General features: G+C 47.8%; 1 protein-coding gene and 1 long non-coding RNA gene across 3 annotated transcripts in view; one reads left to right on the forward strand and one right to left on the reverse strand.

Annotated features, from left to right (window-relative positions):
• The window catches only part of LOC141270600 (uncharacterized), a 472,756-nt gene that overhangs the window by 123,326 nt on the left and 324,847 nt on the right, over positions 1-24,583 (reverse strand). The gene's annotated exons all lie outside the window — the stretch shown is intronic.
• The window catches only part of LOC141270506 (uncharacterized), a 103,138-nt gene that overhangs the window by 58,755 nt on the left and 19,800 nt on the right, over positions 1-24,583 (forward strand). Inside the window, exon 1 of one of the 2 annotated variants that reach the window (XM_073680515.1) lies at positions 23,146-23,231. The exons of the other annotated variant lie outside the window; for it this stretch is intronic. The gene's annotated coding sequence lies outside the window, so the exon portion shown is untranslated. Of the gene's footprint in view, positions 1-23,145; positions 23,232-24,583 lie in introns of those variants that run through there. 2 annotated transcript variants of the gene reach the window in all.

Raw genomic sequence — 24,583 nt, forward strand, 5'->3', positions numbered from 1 at the left:
GGACCTGGATGGGGCACATTAGTACAAGATGGGGACTTGGATGGGGAACATTACTACAAGATGTTTTCCATTATTACTATATGATGCTAATTGTAAGACAATATTACTGTATGTGGCCAATTGGGGGAAATAAAATTGTAAAAAAAATAAAAAATAAAATAAAGCATGAAAAAATATTGGGCACTAAAAATGCTGTTTTATATGTAAACTAAAGTAAACACAAAAAAGTGCACGTTTATTATCGCCACATCCATAACGACCCAAGCCATAAAAAAATAAACACGGCAAAAATGTTCAAAAGGTGTATACAAAAAAAATGGTATCACTAAAAATGTCACATTGAACAAAGAATGCGGCCCCCCAAATTCAAATTTTTTCCATGTGCGGCCCATATACCCAGCCGAGTTTGAGACCCCTGCTCTAGATGGCAGATAAAATGATGAAAGCACATGTATCCCGTAGCAGCAGTCCTTGTAAGAAAGTGTAAATCCAAACGACATAATCCATAATGGTAACATGTTTATCCATTCATCCTTCCAAGTGCACGGTCTCCATCCTCTTCCGTCAATCCTTATACACAACTCTCCCTAAAACATGTCTGTCCTTTCTTCCCCTGGGCTCAGTCCCCTCCCAGGTCAGAAGTGATCACACCCTCCCCCTTAAACATTCACTGTTAGCTAAAAACAATGAAGAATAGTCTAGAATCCTTCATCTGAGATTGCATGTAAGACCCCCTGTGATGACGGCTCCACTGTGTCTCAATCTACACTCACCTAATGAGATTATTGGCTGTTGAGACAATGGACTCCTGAGATAAAGATGAGATTAGTGGAATGCTGGACATTTTACAAGTGAATCTTAAGGCCCCGTCACACATAACGATATCGCTAGCGAGATCATTGATACGTCACGGTTTTCGTGACGCAATAGCGATCTCGCTAGCAATCTCGTTATGTCTGACAGGTAGCAACGATCAGGCCCCTGCTGTGAGATCGCTGATCGTTACAAAGCTTCCTGGACCATTCCTGGGTCGTTGCGCTCCCGCTGGGCAATGTGCATCGTTGTATTTGACACCTTATCAATGACCTCGTTAGCGATTCAGAACTGAGACACGTAGGCATGCATAAATTGGACTTTTCCGCGCCCCTCGTCCAAAGTTGGTGGTTGCTACTGCGTCCTTGTTTTTCGGATCCCACCAGCGTTCTCCGGCTGTGACTCCACTTTGAAGAAATCAGACATCTTTAGCGAGGTAGGTATTGTTTGGGGTCTCAAATGAGTTTCCATTTTTAATTAATTTATAGGACATCTACCAATTATCTGCTATCATTGCTCTTCAGGGAGGGAGGGCTTGGCTTCTATCTGTATATATATGCTTTTGCATGGGCAGATATTTTAGGGGTCTCGTGCACACACACCCACACAGCACGTTTTCTGACACGCTGTCCTGGCCAACCGCTTCAGAGTTTTTCACACGCCAATTAAGATGAAGCTTAAATCAATAGACTCTGTTGTTTTGGCCTGTTGCACGCTTCACAATTTTCTTCATCGACGTGATGCAATTACGTACTGTCCGCCTTCGTGGACTCAGTGGACCTAGCCAATGGGGAAGTGGAGCTCGGTGAATGGCGTGCAAACGATCCTGCAATTGCAGGCCTTCAACCAGTGGGACATGGCAGAAACACCCATGATGCGAAGACCTGCCGCGACAACTACTGCCAGTATTTTAACGGTCCTGGTGCTGTTCCTTGGCAGCATCAGAACCTATAGTGGGCAACTACTCATGTTTCTACACTACTGACATTTCTGTACTGATCTGTCTAATAAACTGCGTGTTCTACTATGCAAAAGCTTTGTTTCTCATTCTTTCAGTAGTAGCAGTAGTCTCCGCAGTAAGCTGTCCATATATATATATACATATGTATACACATGCGTATACAGATACATATGTGTCACCCTGGCCTGGATGCCACAAATGTATAATAAAGCTGTGTCTGAGAGCAAGGGGGAGGTTCTCTGGTCAAGGACCATTAGCATGCAGCACCTCCTGTCCCAGTCCAGTAGGGGGAGCAGGCTGCCCCTATAAAAGCTGGAACTGGGGGCAGGGTTAGAGAGTTCTGGACCACCTGTCTCTGGAGTGAGAGATGTCCCAGAGAAGGGAGAGCCAGTTCAGCTGAGGCTGAGGAGGATGAGTGGCAGCAGAGGAGCCACGAGCCAGGGACGGAAGGCGAGGGAAGCCTGTCCTGGCTGAGAGAGAAACTGAACTACCGGACTTTGGTGTCCGAGGCTGTTAGGATTCCAAGTCCTACAGCAAATAACCAGTTCACAGGGGATTGTATGTTCCTTGGCCTAAGAAGCCCGGAGGTTCCGCCACAGCAGAAGGGACCAGCAGAGCTGCACCAAGCCAAGAGTAGAAAGGGACCCAAGTTGCAAGCCATACGGGCGAGAAGACACGGTGAGCTCAGGAACGTGGGCTGTTACACCACAAGGAGGGAAATAGCCAGAAAGAGCGCAGAGAGTACGGTAGGCCTTCACCCTCACCCTGACCACGGCCAGCTTCCCACTTGTTCTCAGACATCCAGGCCCCCTCCTAGCCGGGACAGTTTTTGGGTCATCTCACCTGTTCTAATAAAGACCCTGAACTGTTTAAGAGGCCCCCGTTTCCTGGCTATTGCAGTCGGAATCATCCCCTCCATCATCCATCTATATACTGCCCTGGGGCAATACTCCTCCCGTGGGGAGTTGTACTATTCAGTGCTGCACATTTAGATCTGCCTCAGCGGTCTGCACTGCAGCGGCGGTTAACCATGACCGCAATCCACGGGTGGCGTAGTCGGACATTTAAAACCCTACAAATAGACTGCCACAATGTTTGGTCTGACCACCCTGAGCCACGAACCGGGTTGCCACTACTATCCCCATTATTGCCCTGTTGCCCGGTTCCGAGTGCCCCATGGCCCAGGGGGCGAGTCAGCTTTGGCGTAGTCTGCAGGATTGTGACCAACCCGCCACAAACGGGTATTGTGTGCCTGAAAAAGACTGTACACATACCTTAAAAAGAGGTTTCCCGCCATCCGGAGCCGTTTCCCGCCATCTTCAGCCGTTTCCCGCCATCTTCAGTTGGTTCCCGCCATCTTCAGCTGTTTTCCCGCCATCCTCAGCCGCCATCTGCAGGACGCCGCGTGGGAAGAAGAGGGGCGTGGACGTCCAAACCATGCGAGACCTGAAGCTCCGCCCTACGCACCGACGCTGTGCAAGGTCCTGGAAGGGAGAGAGAGCGACGCTGACGTCACCAGGACGCGACGCAAGGTCCTCGTCCGGAGCAGCACCAGCGGAGCCGCGGCCTAAAGAAGAGGATCGTCGGAAGGTAGGCCATGCTTAACTAGGGGGGAGGAAGATGACGGACGCGGAGGGACCTTCTACCACCAGTGTGGCTGCAGCAGCAGTGATGCCCTTTTCCATGCCCTACATCCCCGGAGCAGCCTGGCTGCCCCAGTACTCAGGGGAATCCCATACATTAACTGACTTTAAAGAAAGACTGCACAGTTTATTTTAAGTTTACCTCCTGACAGAAGAACAGAAAGTGAGCATTCTGACGGGGCAGCTAACCGGTGCAGCCCAGCGGGAAGTGAAATCATGGTCAGATGAAGAGAAAAGGACTGTAAAGGACATTCTGACCCGGCTGCGGAGTACCTTTGATACCCGTACCTCAGCAGAAATTAAAATGCGGTTCTATGGCTGTAAGCAGCGAGCCCAGGATAGTATCAGAGACTATGCTTTGAACCTGCAAGAAGCCCTGAGAGCTATCAAACAAGCTGACCCTGGTAGCGTGTAGGACACCGATAAGCTGTTAACTGACCAGTTCATAGATGGTCTGCTGTCCAGCGCCCACAGGACTCAGCTGCGCCTCATGGCCCTACAGAACCCCGATTTGACTTTTGCGCAGTTCAAGGATAGGGCCATCCGGGTGCTCCGAGAACCCCCACCAAGTGGCGCTGTAACTTCCCGGCGCCCTGCCATTACTTATCACCAGGGGGCGGCGCCCTACCCTGCAGACCTTGTGGGGGCTGGTGCGCAGGTCTCAAGCCCATCCCCGCCTGCAAACCTGCACCATCAGGTCCAGGAACTAACCAGAAGAGTTGCTGCATTGACCAGGACCATACAGTCGTTACAGGTGGACCCGTCAGGACCCATCAAGCTGGCTTCCAGTCCGGTGGATGTCCCGTGGCGTAGACAAAGGAGGATCCCGCCGTTCAGAGGGAGGCCCGCCGATCGCTACACTGAGGATGGACAGCCGATTTGCCGCCGTTGCAGTCAGCCAGGACACATAGCAAGGTACTGTACTTTAAATGAGCCCGACCTGGGGCAGAGGGCCAACCCCCAGGCATAAGGTCACCAGGCCCGTCTAATTGGCGTGATAAGTACGTGGGGGGATGCCCGGTCTTACCCGTAGTGCTGGACGGTATCCCCATGAGTGTACTGCTGGACACCGGGTCTCAAGTGACTACCATCCCCTACGTACTTTTCAAGCGGTACTGGAATGACACGGATATAACCCGTTATCCAGACGATGACTTAAGCATCATCGCCAGCAATGGCCAACCTGTGCCGCAAGTGGGGTTCAGAGAGTTGATCATCAAGATTGGTAAGGTTGAACTGCCGGCACAGTGAGTGATCATTGTGGTCATTGATCGCCGTGAGAGTCACCCTAAAATAACTGTGGGTACTAACGTGATTGAAAACTGTCTTTCAGAAGTAATTATGATTTTGCAGCAGGTGGCGATGAATGCTAGTTCCAGCCAACAGAGAGTCCTCAACAAAGAGATAAAGGCTCTGATGAGACGGCAGCAGGTAGAACTGTCTGGTGGTGAGATCGGTAGCGTAAGAATGAGTGACCCATTCCCCATTTCCATGCCTCCCAAAAGTGAAATGATGATCTGGTGTCGGACTGCAATCGGGTTGAGAGGCAGAGACTACCAAGCCATGGTAGAGCCAGTGTACTCAGACAGCAGGCCCACCATTTTGACAGCCCGGGGGGTGGTTGATGTCCGTCATGGGAGGGTGCCCGTTCGCATTCTCAACATTGGGGAGAGGGAGGTACACTTACCCAGGTACGCTACACTTGCCAAACTGTTTGCTGTTGAACACAAAGCTATCAGGGCCGTGGAACCTTTGCCTCCATCTCCACAGGCGGAGGGTAATGGCTCCCAGAAACAAAAGGAGGACTGGTGCCAGGAACTCCATGTGGGTGCTGACTCCACTCCCCTGCACCAAAAACAAGGAGTCTACCAGGTGGTACAGGAGTACGAGAGAATCTTTAGTAAGCACCCGCTAGACTTCGGCAGAGTAAGAGGGATAGAACACCATATCCCCACGGGGAGCCACCCACCAATAAAAGAGAGGCACAGACCTGTACCCCCTGCACATTATCAGAACGCAAAGGGCATGCGGAGAGAAATGAAAGAAGCTGGGGTCATTAGAGATAGCTGTAGCCCCTGGGCAGCTCCCTTAGTTTTGGTAAAAAAGAAAGACGGTACCATGAGAATGTGTGTGGACTATAGACAAATCAACCGTATCACCCATAAAGACGCATATCCTTTACCTAGGATAGAGGAGTCCTTGGCCGCCCTAATATCAGCTAACTTTTTCTCTACTTTGGATCTTACTAGCGGGTACTGGCAGGTTCCTGTGACAGAGGCTGACAAGGAGAAGACCGCCTTCACCACCCCGATGGGACTGAGCGAGTTCAACTGTATGCCCTTCGGGCTCTGCAATGCACCAGGGACCCTCCAGAGGCTGATGGAATGCTGTCTAGGGCACCGAAACTTCATAGTAACATAGTAACATAGTTTGTAAAGCCGAATAAAGACTTGCGTCCATCAAGTTCGACCTGTTAGTTCTGTAATTGCTAAAGTTGATCCAGAGGAGGGCAAAAACCCCAAATGATTTAGCCAATCTTCACCTGAGGAAAAATTCCCTCCCGACTCTGAAACCAGCAGTCAGAATAAATCCCTGTATCAACCTACTATTTTATTTTATTTTTAAGTATATGCTGAAATCTGCCTGGTATCTAGAAATGCATCCAGTCCCCGCTTGAACTGGTGAGGTGAATCTGACATTACCGTCTCCTCACTCAGTGAATTCCATATTCTTACTGCTCTTACCGTAAAGAACCCCTTCCTATGCTGGTGCTGAAACCTTTTCTCTTCCAGTCTTAGTGAATGCCCTCTTGTTACCGTAATATCCCTCCTTTTGAACAAATCCCGGGCAAGATCTCTATACTGTCCCCTAACATATTTGTACACATTTATTATGTCCCCCCTCAACCTTCTCTTTTCCAGGCTGAATAGTCCTAGTTTTGCCAACCTCTCTGGGTATTGCAGTCCCTCCATTCCCTTGATTAATTTTGTTGCCCTCCTTTGTACCTTTTCAAGCTCATTTATATCCTTTCTATATATTGGGGCCCATAACTGAGCACAGTATTCCAAGTGTGGTCTGACCAGTGCTTTGTACAGTGGAAGAACAATGTTCTCATCCTTTGAAGCTAGACCTCTTCTGATACATCCCATTACCCTGTTTGCCCTTACAGCAGCGGCCTGACTTTGGGCACTCCAATTTAGTTTGCTATCAATCAAGATGCCCAAGTCCTTCTCCATCTCTGAATTCCCCAATGATTTCCCATTCAGTGAGTACTGGTGACTTCCATTTTTCCTTCCCATATGTATGACCTTACATTTCTCCTCGTTAAACCTCATTTGCCATTTAATGCTCCACCTACCCAGCTTATCCAAATCCCTCTGTAGGTCTGCACTGTCCTCTTTTGTATTAATTGTGTTACATAACTTTGTGTCATCTGCAAATATTGACATTTTACTATTTATCCCGTCGACTATGTCGTTAATAAAGATATTAAATAACATTGGGCCTAGTACAGACCCCTGTGGTACCCCACTAGTGACGCTTACCCAATCTGAGAATATTCCATTTATAACCACCCTCTGCCTTCTATCCTTTAGCCAGTTAGCTACCCACTTGCAGACATTTTCCCCCAGCCCCATCATTCTCATTTTGTATACCAACCTATTATGTGGCACGCTATCGAACGCTTTTGAGAAGTCGAGATACACGACATCCACTGGTTCCCCCTGATCTACTCGAGAGCTAACCTCCTCGTAGAAGTCAATCAGGTTTGTTTGGCAGGAGCGATTCCTCATGAATCCATGTTGGTTCGGGATTAAAAGATTATTAGCATCAAGATGCTCCGTAATTGCCTCTTTAATGAAGCTTTCAAAAATTTTGCCCACAACGGACGTCAGACTCACCGGCCGATAGTTTCCGGCGTCACTTTTCGCTCCCTTTTTGAATATTGGCACTACTTCGCCTGTCGCCAATCAAGTGGTACAGACCCAGTCTCAACAGAGTCCTTAAATATAAGATATAACGGTCTGTCTATCACATTACTTAGTTCCCTTAGTACCCGTGGGTGTATGCCATCAGGTCCTGGTGATTTGTTTATTTTAATGTTACTGAGGCGTTTCTGTACCCCAGCTTGGGTTAGATTAGTCATACTTAGTGGAGGATTAAGCTTGTCACTTCTCATTTCTCCTGTTAGTTCTATTTCCTTTGTGAAAGTTGTCGAAAAAAAATTATTTAATAGATTAGCTTTATCCTCATCTTTCTCTATGATTTTGCCTTCCTCACTTTTTATCGGTCCAATATTATCCGATTTAATCCTTTTACTATTTATATACGTAAAGAACAGTTTGGGATTTGATCTACTTTCCATAGCAATACGTCTCTCTGTTTCCTCCTTCGCTATTTTTATTTGTTTTTTACAGGTTCTCGTTTTTTCCTTGTAACACATTAGTGCCTCCTTGCTGTTTTCCTGTTTTAATCTCTTGAATGCCTCTTTTTTGCTATTTAACGCCCCTTTGACGTTCTTGTTCAACCATATTGGTTTCCTCTTATTTCGGGCCCTTTTATTCCCATACGGTATATACCTCTCGCACTGAGTATTCAGAATTCTTTTGAAGGTTTCCCATTTACTATTCGTATTCCTTTGATTAAGTACTTTGTCCCAGTCAATAAGTTGAAGGTTTTCTATCAGCTGATCAAACTTCGCCCTCCTAAAGTTTAATGTTTTTGTTGTTCCCTTATTGATAACCCTACTGAAGGGCATTTTGAAGTCGATAATATTATGATCGCTATTACCTAGGTGCCCCCCCTATCTGTACCTCAGTTATTCTATCAGGCCTATTAGTCAATATTAAGTCCAACACGGCCTTCCCTCTCGTTGGTTCCTGCACTAGTTGGGAGAGATAATTATCCTTAATATTTGTCAAGAACCTTTTTCCTTTCTGAGATCTACAGGTTTCTGTTTCCCAGTCAATATCCGGGTAGTTGAAATCCCCCATTACAATCACTTCTTTATGTTTTGCTACTTTGTCTATTTGTCCTAATAGCAGATTCTCATTCTTCTCTGTTATATTTGGTGGCTTATAGCAGACCCCCAGTAATATTTTATTATTATTTTTTGCCCCCTCTATCTCTACCCACATGGACTTGACCCCCTCTTCTCCCTCTCCTATATCTTCCCTTAGTCTGGGTTTTAGACATGACTTTACATATAAGCAGACTCCTCCGCCTTTCCCCTGTTTCCGGTCCCTTCTAAATAAACTATAATCTAATAAATTTACCGCCCAGTCGTAGCTATCGTCTAGCCAAGTCTCTGTTATACCTACGATGTCATACCTCTCCTCCGATATAAGCGCCCGCAGCTCATCCGCCTTATTGGTCAGGCTTCTTGCGTTGGTCAGCATGCAAGATAAAACTTTGGGGTTATTTAGCATCCTATTCTTCTCTAACGATCTAACTGTACTATCCCCACCCCCCTCTCCACCCTCATTATATTCACTTCTCCCCTTCCCCCTTGCTTGCCTCACATCCCACCTATTTCCTTGGTTCCCCCCCCGTCTCTAGTTTAAAAACTCCTCCAACCTATTAGCCATCTTCTTCCCCAGCACCGCTGCACCCTCCCCATTGAGGTGCAGCCCGTCCCTACGGTAGAGCCTGTAGCCGACCCCGAAGTCGGCCCAGTTCTCCATGAACCCAAACCCTTCTGCCTTGCACCAACTCTTTAGCCACTTATTCACCTCCCAAACTTCCCGTTGGCGCTCCTGTGTGGCTCGCGGGATTGGTAGTATTTCTGAGAAAACTACCTTGGAGGTCCTTGCCCTAAGCTTCCTACCTAGGTCCCTGAAATCATTTTTAAGGACCCTCCATCTACCACTCACTTTGTCATTGGTGCCGATGTGGACCATGACCGCTGGGTCTTCGCCAGCCCCACCCAGTAACCTGTCAACCCGATCCGCGATGTGCCGGACTCGAGCGCCAGGGAGGCAGCACACCGTTCGACGATCCCGGTCTTTGTGACAGATTGCCCTGTCTGTCCCCCTAATAATAGAGTCACCCACTACCAGGACCTGTCTTGCCTGCCCTACACTTCCCCCTTCCCCCTCATTACTGGAGCATACACTCCCCCGGCGGTCAGAGGATCTGTCGTGCTCCAATAATGCCGGTTCTGAACCAGCCTTCCTATACTTCTTCCCTCTATCCCTCCTAACTGTTATCCAGCTCCCTGCCTGTTCAGCCTGCACTTCCCCTCTATGCTCCACCCCCAGTATTGACCCATTGAGTGTCTGCTCGGTGAGCAGCAAACTCCGTTCCATGTTGTCGATGCTCCTCAGTACCGCTATCTGAGCACTTAGATCCAGAATTTGGGCTTCCAAGTGCACGATATGCTCGCATCTCTCGCAGCAGTATGGATCCTCGAGCGGTTGCTCACGGAATGCATACATTGCGCAAGATGTACACTGCACGGCTCCGGCCAACATGGACGTCATTCTAAATATGGGGATACAGTCAGTATATATATACAAGTACAAAACAAAATTATTTATATATAGGTGTATGGACGGGGATCAATTAGGGATGTGCAAGTGTATCAATTAGATATGGACGGGGGATCAATTAAGCATCAAGTATGGACGGGGGAATCAGATAAGTAGGTCAGGTGGATTAATTAGGTAAAAAGTAAAGTAAAGAAAGAATGAAATACAGTCAGCAATTCAGTCCTAAGTCCTCCCTTCCAAACTCCCTGAATCCAAAGTCACTGAAAAACAAGTCACACACTTACTTTCATTCGCACTTACGCTCCGGACACACGCAGCTCGTTCACACTCGCAAACTAAGAGATTTAAAGAGTTTTTTTTTATTTATTTTTTTATTCCTTTTCCAGCAATGTACCCTTCACCTTAATGCACTTCCAAAGAACTTGATGCCCAACCAGCTGCCCCTTATAAACCCTTAATTATGACCCCTTCCCCTTAATTAACCCCTTGTGAGTAAATCTACACCTCAGGATTTTAGTGCAATGTAGTTAACCCTTAAATACACAGGTAGTAAACTAAGAAACTAAAACTGTAGTGAGAAAATGGGTTTTAAAAAGCCCAATAAATCTAAACAGGTAGAAAAGCACTCAGCAGGTCACAATGCAGCACCCACGGCAATTCACACAGGTATTTTCTGCAGGATTCCCAATACCTCTTCACTGAAAAACAAGTCACACACTTACTTTCGTTCGCACTTACGCTCCGGACACACGCAGCTCGTTCACACTCGCAAACTAAGAGATTTAAAGAGTTTTTTTTTTTTTTTCCTTTTCCAGCAATGTACCCTTCACCTCAATGCACTTCGAGACGGTCCTCCTTTACCTGGACGACGTGATCGTCTATTCGAAGACTTACGAGGACCATCTAAAGCACCTGGCCGAGGTGTTCGAAGCCCTGGCAGGCTATGGCCTGAAGGTGAAACCCTTAAAGTGTCACCTGTTGAAACCGAAGGTCCAGTACCTGGGACACGTGGTGAGTGCAGAGGGAGTAGCCCCCGACCCCGACAAAGTGACAGCCATCAAGAGCTGGCCAAGCCCCTCTAACATCAAAGAAGTGAGGCAATTCCTCGGGTTGGTAGGCTACTACAGAAGGTTCATCCCCGGGTTCACTAAGATGGCAGCCCCTATGCAGGACCTCCTGATAGGACAGTCTAAGTCCAGAAGCCACCCTTCAAGTGGGACAAGCCGGAAGAGGAGTCCTTACGCCAGTTGAAGATGGCCCTCACAGGGGATGAGATCCTGGCCTACCCCGATTATAGCCAGCCTTTTATCCTCCACACGGACGCCAGTAATGTGGGGCTGGGAGCCGTACTATCACAAAACCAACAGGGCAGAGAAAGGGTGATCGCGTACGCCAGCCGGAAGCTGAGACCCACCGAGAGAAACCCGGAGAATTACAGCTCTTTCAAGCTAGAATTCTTGGCAGTGGTGTGGGCCGTAATGGAGCGTTTCAAGCATTACCTGGCCTCTGCGAAGTTCACTGTGTACACGGACAACAATCCATTAACACACCTGGACAATGCTAGACTTGGTGCCCTAGAGCAACGGTGGATGGCCCGGCTAGCAAATTATGACTTCACCATCAAGTACCGGGCAGGCCGAGCCAATGCTAATGCAGATGCCCTATCAAGAATGCCCCACTTGCCCGATGAGGGAGAAGATCCGGACGAGCTGGAGGAAGTAGAGCTCCCCGCATTCCACCGGTATGGGGCCACGCAATACTCCTACCGCGTGAAAGAGGAAGACTTAACAACCATCATGATCAATCCCCTACCTCACCACAGCTGGGCCGAGACCCAAGATAGTGACTCTGCAATCCGCATGGTGAAAGACCTGCTGACCCGAGAAGACGCCCGTCTAGATCCGGATGCTCCAGAGGAAGCCAAGCAGCTATGGAAAGAGAAGAGCAGGCTGTTCCTCTATGAAGGTAAGCTGTGCAGAAGACTCGTCAACCACAGGACGCACAAGCTGACCTGGCAAGGCGAGATGCAGCTATGGTCCTGGAGGCTTACCATGACAGAGCGCGGCACTTCGGCTGGAAGAAACTGGAGTTCCTGCTAAGAGGACGGTTCTTCTGGATCGGCCTGAGAGGGGCTGTAGAGAAGTGGTGCAGAGACTGTGGCCCGTGTAATCTAAGGAGGAAGGACCGCACCAGCCAGAAGACACCCTTGAGGCCCATCGTCACCCAGCAGCCTCTTGAGCTGGTAGCTCTGGACCACGTCAAATTGGCTCCAAGCCGGTCAGGATACGTTTATGCCCTGACAATCGTGGACCACTATTCCCGATTTCTAGTGGTGGTCCCTGTAAAAGACTTAACAGCTCAAACGGCAGCCAGAGCCTTCCAGCAACACTTCTGCCCCCCACACGGGTATCCGGAACAGGTCCTGACAGACCAGGGTCCAGCGTTCGAGGCTGAAATCTTCCAAGAGTTCTGCAACCTCTATGGCTGTAAGAAGATTCGGACAACGCCTTACCACCCACAAACCAACGGGATGTGTGAGAAAATGAACAATATAGTCATTGATCTCCTGAAGACGTTGCCCCTGGAGGAATGCAGCCTGTGGCCAGAAAAACTGCCGGACCTGATAGACTTATACAACCATATCCCGGTGAATGCTACAAACTGCACCCCGGCTTACCTGATGCGAGCCAGACCAGGTAAGCTTCCCATAGACCTGGAAATGGGAGTCCTAACGCCTGAGGACACCTCCCCAGATGCGGACTGGGATACGGAAAGGCGACTGCAGTACAAGAAGGTACAGGAGAGTGTGGAGAAGAGCCTGGCCCAGGCGAGACAAAAGCAAGAGAGGCTCTTCAACCAACACGCCCCTGCTGGTCCCCTAGAACCTGGTGAGCAGGACCAGAAGCGAAAGAGAAGGCTACACAAGTTGGACGACCAGTGGGAAAGGGAACCCTACACAGTACTGCAGTCTGATCACGACAACCCGAAGGTGTGTGTGGTCACTAAGGATGGAGGAGAAACCACTAGTACCGTCTCCAGAAACCACCTAAAAAGGTGCCCCGAGCAACTACGGAATGCAGAAGAGGATCAAAGTGACCTTGAACCCGCAGAGGACAAGGAAGAAATGATCAGCACCATTCTCGGAGAGTTCCCTCAGTCCTGGACTCGAATAAACGATGCCATAGTGGTACCCGTCCTGCATTTCCTGCAACCGACTCAGCAACAACCTACACCAGAGCAGGAAAGTGAAGAAGAACTAGCAGCTCCAGAGGCAGAAGAGCCTGTACCAGCAGCCCAGGAGAATCAACCCTCTGCTGACAGTGAGCCTGCCATGCCTGCGGTAAGCCAGAGGACCCGCAGACAGCTGCCTGCCCTACCTGTAAGTCTAGCCAGTGATTGCACCCCGAGCGCTAGTGAGAAAAACCAGGTTGGACCACCACCAGACAGTGGGTTACGTAGGTCAACCCGAAGCACTAAGGGGAAAATACCAGCTCGCTGGAGAGTGTAGGGTGTGATAGCAAATGTAAATAGCCTACAAAATGTTGAATTGTTCAAAATGTAATTGCATGACCAGTAACTACGTGTTTTCTCCGTTTCTTTCACTTAATACATGGACTAACAGGTTATGAACTGTGAGTAACTGAGACTTTCCTGTAAATATGTTTGGAGCTAACCAACGGAAGGAACAAGGACTGTCAAAGACTTGGGGCTACGGCAGACCCCCCACCTGGTTAGAGCTCCCCGTTGTTGGTGAAATGGACACCCGGTCACAGACCACACTGTGACCTTAAGAACTCAACCTGTGCATTGTTTGCTTCTACTTGCCTAATAATGTTTTTATGGTCATGTATATTACCCTTGTTTCTTGTTTAGTCCCGGAGTACTAAATTTTACTAGGGGGGAATGTGTCACCCTGGCTTGGATGCCACAAATGTATAATAAAGCTGTGTCTGAGAGCAAGGGGGAGGTTCTCTGGTCAAGGACCATTAGCATGCAGCACCTCCTGTCCCAGGCCAGTAGGGGGAGCAGGCTGCCCCTATAAAAGCTGGAACTGGGGGCAGGGTTTGAGAGTTCTGGACTACCTGTCTCTGGAGTGAGAGGTGTCCCAGAGAAGGGAGAGCCAGTTCAGCTGAGGCTGAGGAGGACGAGTGGCAGCAGAGGAGCCATGAGCCAGGGACGGAAGGCGAGGGAAGCTTGTCCTGGCTGAGAGAGAAACTGAACTACCGGACTTTGGTGTCCGAGGCTGTTAGGATTCCAAGTCCTACAGCAAATAACCAGTTCACAGGGGATTGTATGTTCCTTGGCCTAAGAAGCCCGGAGGTTCCGCCACAGCAGAAGGGACCAGCAGAGCTGCACCAAGCCAAGAGTAGAAAGGGACCCAAGTTGCAAGCCATACGGGCGAGAAGACACGGTGAGCTCAGGAACGTGGGCTGTTACACCACAAGGAGGGAAATAGCCAGAAAAAGCGCAGAGAGTACGGTAGGCCTTCACCCTCACCCTGACCAGGGCCAGCTTCCCACTTGTTCTCAGACATCCAGGCCCCTTCCTAGCCGGGACTGTTTTTGGGTCATCTCACCTGTTCTAATAAAGACCCTGAACTGTTTAAGAGGCCTCCGTTTCCTGGCTTTTGCGGTCGGAATCATCCCCTCCATCATCCATCTAGATACTGCCCTGGGGCCATACTCCTCCCGTGGGGAGTTGTACTATTCAGTGCTGCACATTTACATTTTACATTCGATTGAGCACATCTGGGACATCATGTCTCGCTCCATCCACCAACGTCACGTTGCCACACAGACTGTCCAGGAGTTGGCGGATGCTTTAGTCCAGGTCTGGGAGGAGATCCCACAGGAGACCATCCGCAACCTCATCAGGAGCATGCCCAGGTGTTGTAGAGAGGTCATACAGGCACATGGAGGCCACACACAATACTGAGCCTCATTTTGACTTGTTTTAAGGACATTACATCAAAGTTGGATCAGCCTGTAGTGTGTTTTTCCACTTTAATTTTGGGGGTGACTCCAAATCCAGGCCTCCATTGGTTAATAAATTTGATTTCCATTGATGATTTTTGTGTGATTTTGTTGACAGCACATTCAACTTTGTACAGAACAAAGTATTCAATGAGAATATTTCATTCATTCAGATCTAGGATGTGTTATTTGAGTGTTCCCTTTATTTTTTTGAGCAGTGTATATTAGTGCAATATAGGAGACCCATAAACATGTGTAATGATTTATCTTATTGATGTATTATTGCAAGATAGGAGACCCTTTTCTACCTTTACACATACCTAATTAATTTTCTATATTTTATATTTATGGCAATCCTATTATTTCCTATTTAACAACCCTTATTGTTGCTATCTACTTTTTCTCTTTTGGTATTTTGCATCTTTCCGAATGGTCAGCCATTGATGGTCTGGGCAGATATATGTCAATTTAATTAATGTGTGACTGACATTAATCTTCCTTGCATTGTATTGACATATATTTCCTGCCAGTAGTCCAGTTATTTTCTCTGTCTGGTTATCTAGTACGTCTTTTGCATAAGATGAGATATCGGTGTATTCACCAGTACTTTTTTTTTATAGAAATCCAAAGATTTCTTCCTTATTTTCTTATCAGGATCTGAGGAAGTGTCTTCAGAATTATCGCTTTCTTCATCCACAGGCAAATGACAGTAAATGCTATTTGAGTCAAACTCTATATGATTGATTAGGTGATATGGATTCCTTCATCATAAATGGCGTATAAGACTCCTCATATACTGGGCCTCTGTATTGCACTCACAGATATTGTAATCCTGTGTCTGCAGTTACTATTACTGGATGAGCCGGTTTAGGGGACATAGATGTAAAGTTGTTTCCTATTGTTACTGTGTCCCTGAGAGGTGTTGTCCTCTGCCTGTGTTCACATTCTGCACTTTGCCCAGCCCTGGCTTTACATGTGGCTTATGAATATTCACGTCACTCATTGACTGCAGGGAAGTGCTGAGACATTCCTATGCTGGAGCCAGAATTGCTGGTGACCTGTCCTGTATGTCTGTGGGAGGACAATGTCTGAGGTCTGTGCGTTCCTCCATGTATTATCAGGATTAGAGCGGACACTTCGCTGTTTTCCAGCTGCCGCCATTGATAGAAAACACCTGAGTGAGGACAGCAGAGGCGCAGGGACTTCCAGCAGCGCAGGGACTTCCAGCAGCGCAGGGACTTCACACTTCACAGCGGCTGTTAGTCAGCTGGATGAGATCCGGCAGGCTGACGGGCGGAGGCATCCAACCTGCATGGGAAAGGGCACCATGCATGCTCGGCCTCTAGAGAGGGCTATAAGGACTGATTTAGATACCAGTAATGCTATCACCTAGGGGGCGCCATACTGACCATCAGAGGGACATATATTTTGAATGTGGCATCATTTATAATAGGTTTAATTTACAAAAGCATTTCTTTACATGATATCCACAGGATTACCTACAGTGCTGGCCAAAAGTATTGGCGCCCCTGCAATTCTGTCAGATAATACTCAGTTTCTTCCTGAAAATGATTGCAATCACAAATTCTTTGGTATTATTCTCTTCATTTAATTTGCTTGCAAGGAAAAAACACAAAAGAGAATGAAGCAAAAATCAAATCATTGATCATTTCACACAAAACTCCAAAAAAGGGCCGGACAAAAGTATTGGCACCCTCAGCCTAATACTTGGTTGCACAACCTTTAGCCAAAATAACTGCGAACAACCGCTTCCGGTAACCATCAATGAGTTTCTTACAATGCTCTGCTGGAATTGTAGACCATTCTTCTTTGGCAAACTGCTCCAGGTCCCTGATATTTGAAGGGTGCCTTCTCCAAACTGCCATTTTGAGATCTCTCCACAGGTGTTCTATGGGATTCAGGTCTGGACTCATTGCTGGCCACCTTAGAAGTCTCCAGTGCTTTCTCTCAAACCATTTTATAGTGCTTTTGGAAGTGTGTTTTGGGTCATTGTCCTGCTGGAAGACTCATGACCTCTGAGGGAGACCCAGCTTTCTCACACTGGGCCCTACATTATGCTGCAAAATTTGTTGGTAATCTTCAGACTTCATAATGCCATGCACACGGTCAAGCAGTCCAGTGCCAGAGGCAGCAAAGCAACCCCAAAACATCAGGGAACCTCCGCCATGTTTGACTGTAGGGACCGTGTTCTTTTCTTTGAATGCCTCTTTTTTTTTCCTGTACACTCTATATTGATGCTTTTTGCCAAAAAGCTCTACTTTTGTCTCATCTGACCAGAGAACATTCTTCCAAAACGTTTTAGGCTTTCTCAGGTAAGTTTTGGCAAACTCCAGCCTGGCTTTTTTATGTCTCAGGGTAAGAAGTGGGGTCTTCCTCGGTATCCTACCATAGAGTCCCTTTTCATTCAGACGTCGACGGATAGTACTGGTTGACACTGTTGTACCCTTGGACTGCAGGGCAGCTTGAACTTGTTTGGATGTTAGTCGAGGTTCTTTATCCACCATCTGCACAATCTTGCGTTGAAATCTCTCGTCAATTTTTCTTTTCCGTCCACATCTAGGGAGGTTAGCCACAGTGCCATGGGCTTTAAACTTCTTGATGACACTGCGCACGGAAGACACAGGAACATTCAGGTCTTTGGAGATGGACTTGTAGCCTTGAGATTGCTCATGCTTCCTCACAGTTTGGTTTCTCAAGTCCTCAGACAGTTCTTTGGTCTTCTTTCTTTTCTCCATGCTCAATGTGGTACACACAAGGACACAGGACAGAGGTTGAGCCAACTTTAATCCATGTTAACTGGCTGCAAGTGTGATTTAGTTATTTCCAACACCTGTTAGGTGCCACAGGTAAGTTACAGGTGCTGTTAATTACACGAATTAGAGAAGCATCACATGATTTTTCAAAGGGTGCCAATACTTTTGTCCACCCCTTTTTTTAGGTTTGGTGTGGAATTATATCCAATTTGGCTTTAGGACAATCCTTTTTGTGTTTTTTTCATTGAAGACAAATTAAATGAAGAGAATAATACCAAAGAATTTGTGATTGCAATAATTTTCAGGAAGAAACTGAGTATTATCTGACAGAATTGCAGGGGTGCCAATACTTTTGGCCAGCACTGTATATGTTCTATGGTGGCACCACCCCTTTAAGGAGACAGCCGTAATTGCTCTTTGGAGGGCCTGTCATCCTAATGTATACCAATACTCCTGCTTCTCGCCCACATTCTCCTCTTTGTGGAGAATGGATTTGTGTCTTGGAAATGAACTGATGCAGGGTCTTATATCTGACATCAGCTCCTGCCCAGAGCGCTATCCCATCATTCTCCTCTGTGTCTCCCTAAGCTTAATCCCCCAATGCAGTACAGACCCACAGGGAAATTAACCCCTTTTAGTTGCAAGTTATGGATCTTGAGGAGAAAACTGAAGGGGAACTAAAGGAGAATCTTGTAAAATACAACTTATTTTTTCTATGTATGGGAAGCCATGAAGGCCGACCTTAGAGGAATATTTATAGCAGAAATCTCAGCAGCTAAATCCCGGACTAAGCAGAAGGATCAATTGGTGTTTCAGGAATTGGGAGATGCAGAAATTGTGATGATTACAGATCCAACGCCGGCTGCACAAAACAGGCTGAAAGCAGCTCAGGACCTGCTGGATCAGGGAACATTGCAGCTGCAGGAAGGAAGAAGATGTCTCACAAGATGCAATATTGTGAAGAGGGGGATAAAGCAGGTCACGTATAATCTGTGATCGCTGCCGCCCAGAGGGTCTACGCCTTTATATCCAGTCTGTGGACTAGGGAGGGTAATGTGGTAGAGTCCACAGTGGACATACTGAAAGTGTTGGATGAATACTATGCAAAGCTGTATACTTCTCAGGTTCAACCTTCAGAAGAACAGACCCAGACCTTCCTAGATAAAGCTCAGCTCCTGGTCCTTTCCTTAGACTCTCGGAATTTATTAGATGAATCGCTTGATGTAGAAGAGCTAGAATAGACACTGAGCTCAATGGCCAACGATAAAGCACTGGACAGTCTACCAGTGGACGTATATAAGAGATACAAGGAAGTATTACTACCAGTATTATTGGAGGTATGCAATTCGAAGGGGGATCATTGCCACGCCCATGCACAAAGCCATAATTACAGTGTTACCTAAACAAGGCAAGGCCCCCAGCTTGCCAGCATCCTATAGACTCATCTCTCTTTTAATTGTAGATGTCAAACTTTTTGCTAACAGACTTTCAAAAGTAATTTCAATAATACACCTCGATCAGTCTGGGATTATGGCAAATAAGTCCACAGCGATCAAACTCAGAAGGCTTTATGTTAATACACAAGCAAGGGCTGATAATATTGGTCAAAGGGTGATCCTGTCTTTGGTCCCAGCTAAGGCCTTTGACAGTGTAGAATGGCAATATTTGTGAGCTACATTGCGGCAGATGGGCTTTGGTGGCAAATTTATATAATGGGTGCAATTGCTTTATTCGGACTCAAAGGCCAAAATAAGAGCGAATGACTCTATGGGTAACCATTGTACAGAGGTACAAGAAAAGGATGGCCCCCTGTCTCTCTTATTGTTTTCAATAGCAACTGAACCTCTTGCGGCAGTAATTAGTAAAATGTCTCTGATAAATGGATTTAAATATGGGACCAAGGAAGAGAAGGTGGCATTGTTTGTCGATGATTTACGATTATTCTTTGGGGATGCTCGGGGGTCTCTGGAGAGCATGATGGCGACTATCTCTAGCTGACTTATTCCTTCCAAAGACCATACTAAAGACTAGGGAGCACTTATTACTGGTGGAGAAATGGCCATTCGGGCAAACAGGAAAGAGAAAGGAAAATTTTAAAAAATGGGGATGATCACCATAATTACAATTAAACGGCGAGGTTCCAGCAGACTGACTGATCCGACTGTTAGGCCACGGCTCCACGGTCAGTATTTGGTCAGTATTTTCCCTCGGAAGTGGGAGCCAAAACCAGGTGAAGAACAATCAGAGAAAAGGTATAATAGAAACAAGTCACCAATTCTACATTTATCACCCACTCCTGGTTTTAGCTCCCACTCCTGAGAAAAAATACTGACCACATACTAATAGTGGGGTGGTGGCCTTAAAGGCAAACCCAGCAGGGAGTAAGAATGAAGTCGCAACAAAACACTGAGCTGCAACAAAACACCTTAAAATTTGTTACAGAGATTGAGTCCTTTCTGTCTGACCATTGGTTACAGGGTGGTAGGCACAGGAAAATAAATGAATTCCCAGTTTATTACAAAAAGCTCTGCAGAATTTGGAGACAAATTGCACTCCCCTATCAAACACAATGTTAAGAGGGATCCCATGTAGCCTTACTTTATGATAAATAATAAACCTGGAGAATGTCTCTGCATTAGGTAATCCTCTGACAAAGGAACAAAATGAGCCCGTTTAATGAATCAGTCAACGACCACCCAAAGACAGTCTTCCCACCAGACAGAGGCAAATCCGTGATGAAATCCATGGACAGATGACTTCACTGTCTTTCTGGAATTGCAATGGAGCCAATACTCCAACCGGACTGTTATGACAGACTTTAGCGTGTGCGCAAACTACACAAGCAGATACAAAATCTTTAATATAATTATTCATAGATGGCCACCAAAAAAGCCTAGTAATAGCTTTCTGCATAGCTGTGAACCGCGGATGACCACTCATGATTAAATCATGAAACTCCAGCAATAGACGCAATCTTAGGTACACAACTACAAATAATTTGGACCTGGGCGTGGCGAAAGGAGCAAACGATTGGACTGTAGGAATCTCAGCTTCAACCTCCAAGGATATCACAGAAACCACAATGCCCTCAGGGAGAATGGAGGTTTTGGAGGAGAAACAGAACTAAAACTGCTTGGATCCCGGCCTGAAAGTGATAGACAAATTGAATCTAGAGAAAAAAAAGGACCCTCTGGCTTGTCTAGGAGTTAGCCATTTAGCTGATTCAATATACGCTAAATTCTTCTGGTCAGTGACCACAGTGATTTGATGAACTTCTCCCTCCAGAAAATGTCTTCAAACCTTAAAGGCTAATTTAACAGTGAGTAACTCACAATTCCCAACAGCAGAATTTCTTTCAGCAGATGAAAATTTTCTTGATAAAAAACCACATGGCCGCAAATTGGTCAGGGTCTTGGAACACTGACATAAAACGGCCCCTACCCCGACCTCCGAAACATCCACCTCCACAATGAATGGTCCTTGGAGATGGGGTTGGATTCGAACAGGAGCAGACATAAAACACTCCTTCAATTTCTCAAAAGCCCCAATAGCATCCGGTGGCCAAACCTTGAGATCTGCCCCCTTACATGTGAGGTCAGTAATCTGAGAAAAAAAACCAAAAGAATTTCCTATAATAGTTGGCGAATCCTACAAAATGTCGCAACACTTTCAGGTCACTAGGTTGGACCCAATCTATTATGGCTTTCACCTTCCCAGGATCCATCGTAAACCCATCAGCCGATAAAATGACCCCCAGGAATGAAACTTCCTGAACAGAAAAAAAAAACATTTCTCAATTGTAACAAAGAAAGAATTCTCCCTCAACCTTTCTAATACAACACGGACATGTTCCTGGTGAGAATCCAAATCAGGAGAGAAAATTCTATATCATCAAGATAAATCACAAGAAATCTCCCAATGTAATCAGAGAAATATCATTCAGAGAGTTGTGAAATCCTGTTGGTGCATTGAAGAATCCAAATGGCAGAACAAGATTATCGAATAAAACCTCCACACCGTACACACACAGCTCCGCTCCGTACACCTTGTACACACGCTGCTCCGCTCCGTACACCTCGTACACACGCGGCTCAGCTCCGTACACCTCGTACACACATGGCTCCGCTCCGTACACCTCGTACACACGCGGCTCCGCTCCGTACACCTCGTACACACGCGGCTCCGCTCCGTACACCTCGTACACATGCGGCTCCGCTCCGTACACCTCGTACACGCGCGGCTCCGCTCCGTACACATCGTACACGCGCGGCTCCGCTCCGTACACACGCGGCTCCGCTCCGTACACCTCGTACACACGCGGCTCTGCTCCGTACACCTCGTACACACGCGGCTCTGCTCCGTACACCTCGTACACACGCGGCTCCGCTCCGTACACCTCGTACACACGCGGCTCCGCTCCGTACACCTCGTACACACGCGGCTCCGCTCCGTACACCTCGTACACGCGCGGCTCCGCTCCGTACACCTCGTACACGCGCGGCTCCGCTCCGTACACATCGTACACACGCGGCTCCGCTCCGTACACATCGTACACACGCGGCTCCGCTCCGTACACCTCGTACACACGCGGCTCCTTACACCTCGTACACACGCGGCTCCGCACACCTCGTACACGCACGGCTCCTGCTCCGTACACCTCGTACACGCGCGGCTCCTGCTCCGTACACCTCGTACACGCGCGGCTCTGCTCCGTACACCTCGTACACACGCGGCTCTGCTCCGTACACCTCGTACACACGCGGCTCTGCTCCGTACACCTCGTACACACGCGGCTCTGCTCCGTACACCTCGTACACAAGCGGCTCCGCTCCGTACACCTCGTACACACGCGGCTCCGCTCCGTACACCTCGTACACACGCGGCTCCGCTCCGTACACCTCGTACACACGCGGCTCCTTACACCTCGTGCACACCTCGTACACGCACGGCTCCTGCTCCGTACACCTCGTACACGCGCGGCTCCTGCTCCGTACACCTCGTACACGCGCGGCTCTGCTCCGTACACCTCGTACACACGCGGCTCTGCTCCGTACACCTCGTACACACGCGGCTCTGCTCCGTACACCTCGTACACAAGCGGCTCCGCTCCGTACACCTCGTACACGCGCGGCTCCGCTCCGTACACCTCGTACACACGCGGCTCCGCTCCGTACACCTCGTACACACGCGGCTCCGCTCCGTACACCTCGTACACGCGCGGCTCCGCTCCGTACACCTCGTACACACGCGGCTCCGCTCCGTACACCTCGTACACACGCGGCTCCGCTCCGTACACCTCGTACACACGCGGCTCCGCTCCGTACACCTCGTACACACGCGGCTCCGCTCCGTACACCTCGTACACACGCGGCTCTGCTACATCCACACTGTAAACCCCTCCTGACCCCACACATAAGCTTCAGCTCATCCAGCACCATGACAACCAGCACAGCAGAGTCCTGCATCCACTGAGGCCCCTGATCATGTGACCCCTGACTCCTCCCCTCCTGTGACCTCATCACAGCTCCTGTGCGCACAGAACAGCCATATATGTGGTGGCGGCTCTGCAGGTGGAGGTATGTGGAGACCCCATTACTGGGCGCAGGGGGCATTAACCCCTTCAGCACGGAGACTCTTTTGGGGTCGTGTTGCCCCTATGTTCTCATAGTACAGGACCCCTTTACTGCCCCCACAGTGTAATGCCCCCATTATGCCCCTTATGCAGTATGTATGATGCCCCCACACAGTGTAATGCCCCCATTATGCCCCTTATGCAGTATGTATGATGCCCCCACACAGTGTAGTGCCCCCATTATGCCCCTTATGTAGTATGTATGATGCCCCCCACAGTGTAATGCCCCTTATGCAAGATGTATGATGCCCCCATTATGCCCCTTATGCAGGATGTATGATGCCTCACACAGTGTAATGCCCCCATTATGCCCCTTATGCAGTATGTATGATGCCCCCCACAGTGTAATGCCCCAATTATGCAGGATGTATGATGCCCCCCACACAGTGTAATGCCCCCATTATGCCCCTTATGCAGGATGTATGATGCCCCCACACAATGTAATGCCCCCATTATGCCCCTTATGCAGGATGTATAATGCCCTCACACAGTGTAATGCCCCCATTATGCCCCTTATGCAGGATGTATGATGCCCCCACACAGTGTAATGCCCCTTATGCCGTATGTATGATGCCTCCACACAGTGTAATGCCCCCATTATGCCCCTTATGCAGTATGTGTAATGCCCCCATTATGCCTCTTATGCAGCCATTTCGTAAATTCTAAAAAGTTCATTTTTTTCTCATTAAAGTACACTCTGCACCCCATCTTGACTGAAAAAAAAACAGAAATGTAGAATTTTTTGCAAATTTATTAATAAAGGAAAAACTGAAATATCACATGGTCTTAAGTATTCAGACCCTTTGCTCAGACACTCATATTTAAGTCACATGCTGTCCATTTCCTTGTGATCTTCCTTGAGATGGTTCTACTCCTTCATTGGAGTCCAGCTGTGTTTAATTAAACTGATAGGACTTGATTTGGAAAGGCACACACCTGTCTATATAAGACCTCACAGCTCACAGTGCATGTCAGACCAAATGAGAATCATGAGGTCAAAGGAACTGCCCAAGGAGCTCAGAGACAGAATTGTGGCAAGGCATAGATCTGGCCAAGATTACAAAATTATTTCTGCATTACTCAAGGTTCCTAAGAGCACAGTGGCCTCCATAATCCTTAAATGGAAGAAGTTTGGGACCACCAGAAGTCTTCTCAGACCTGGCCGCCCAGCCAAACTGAGCAATCGTAGGAGAAGAGCCTTGGTGAGAGAGGTAAAGAAGAACTCCAAGATCAATGTGGCTGAGCTCCAGAGATGCAGTAGGGAGATGGGAGAAAGTTCCACAAAGTCAACTATCA

Source organism: Phyllobates terribilis, unplaced genomic scaffold (genome assembly GCF_046119375.1).
Source record: "Phyllobates terribilis strain yellow unplaced genomic scaffold, ASM4611937v1 Scaffold_5__5_contigs__length_657084704, whole genome shotgun sequence".
NCBI classification, from domain to species: Eukaryota; Metazoa; Chordata; class Amphibia; order Anura; family Dendrobatidae; genus Phyllobates; species Phyllobates terribilis.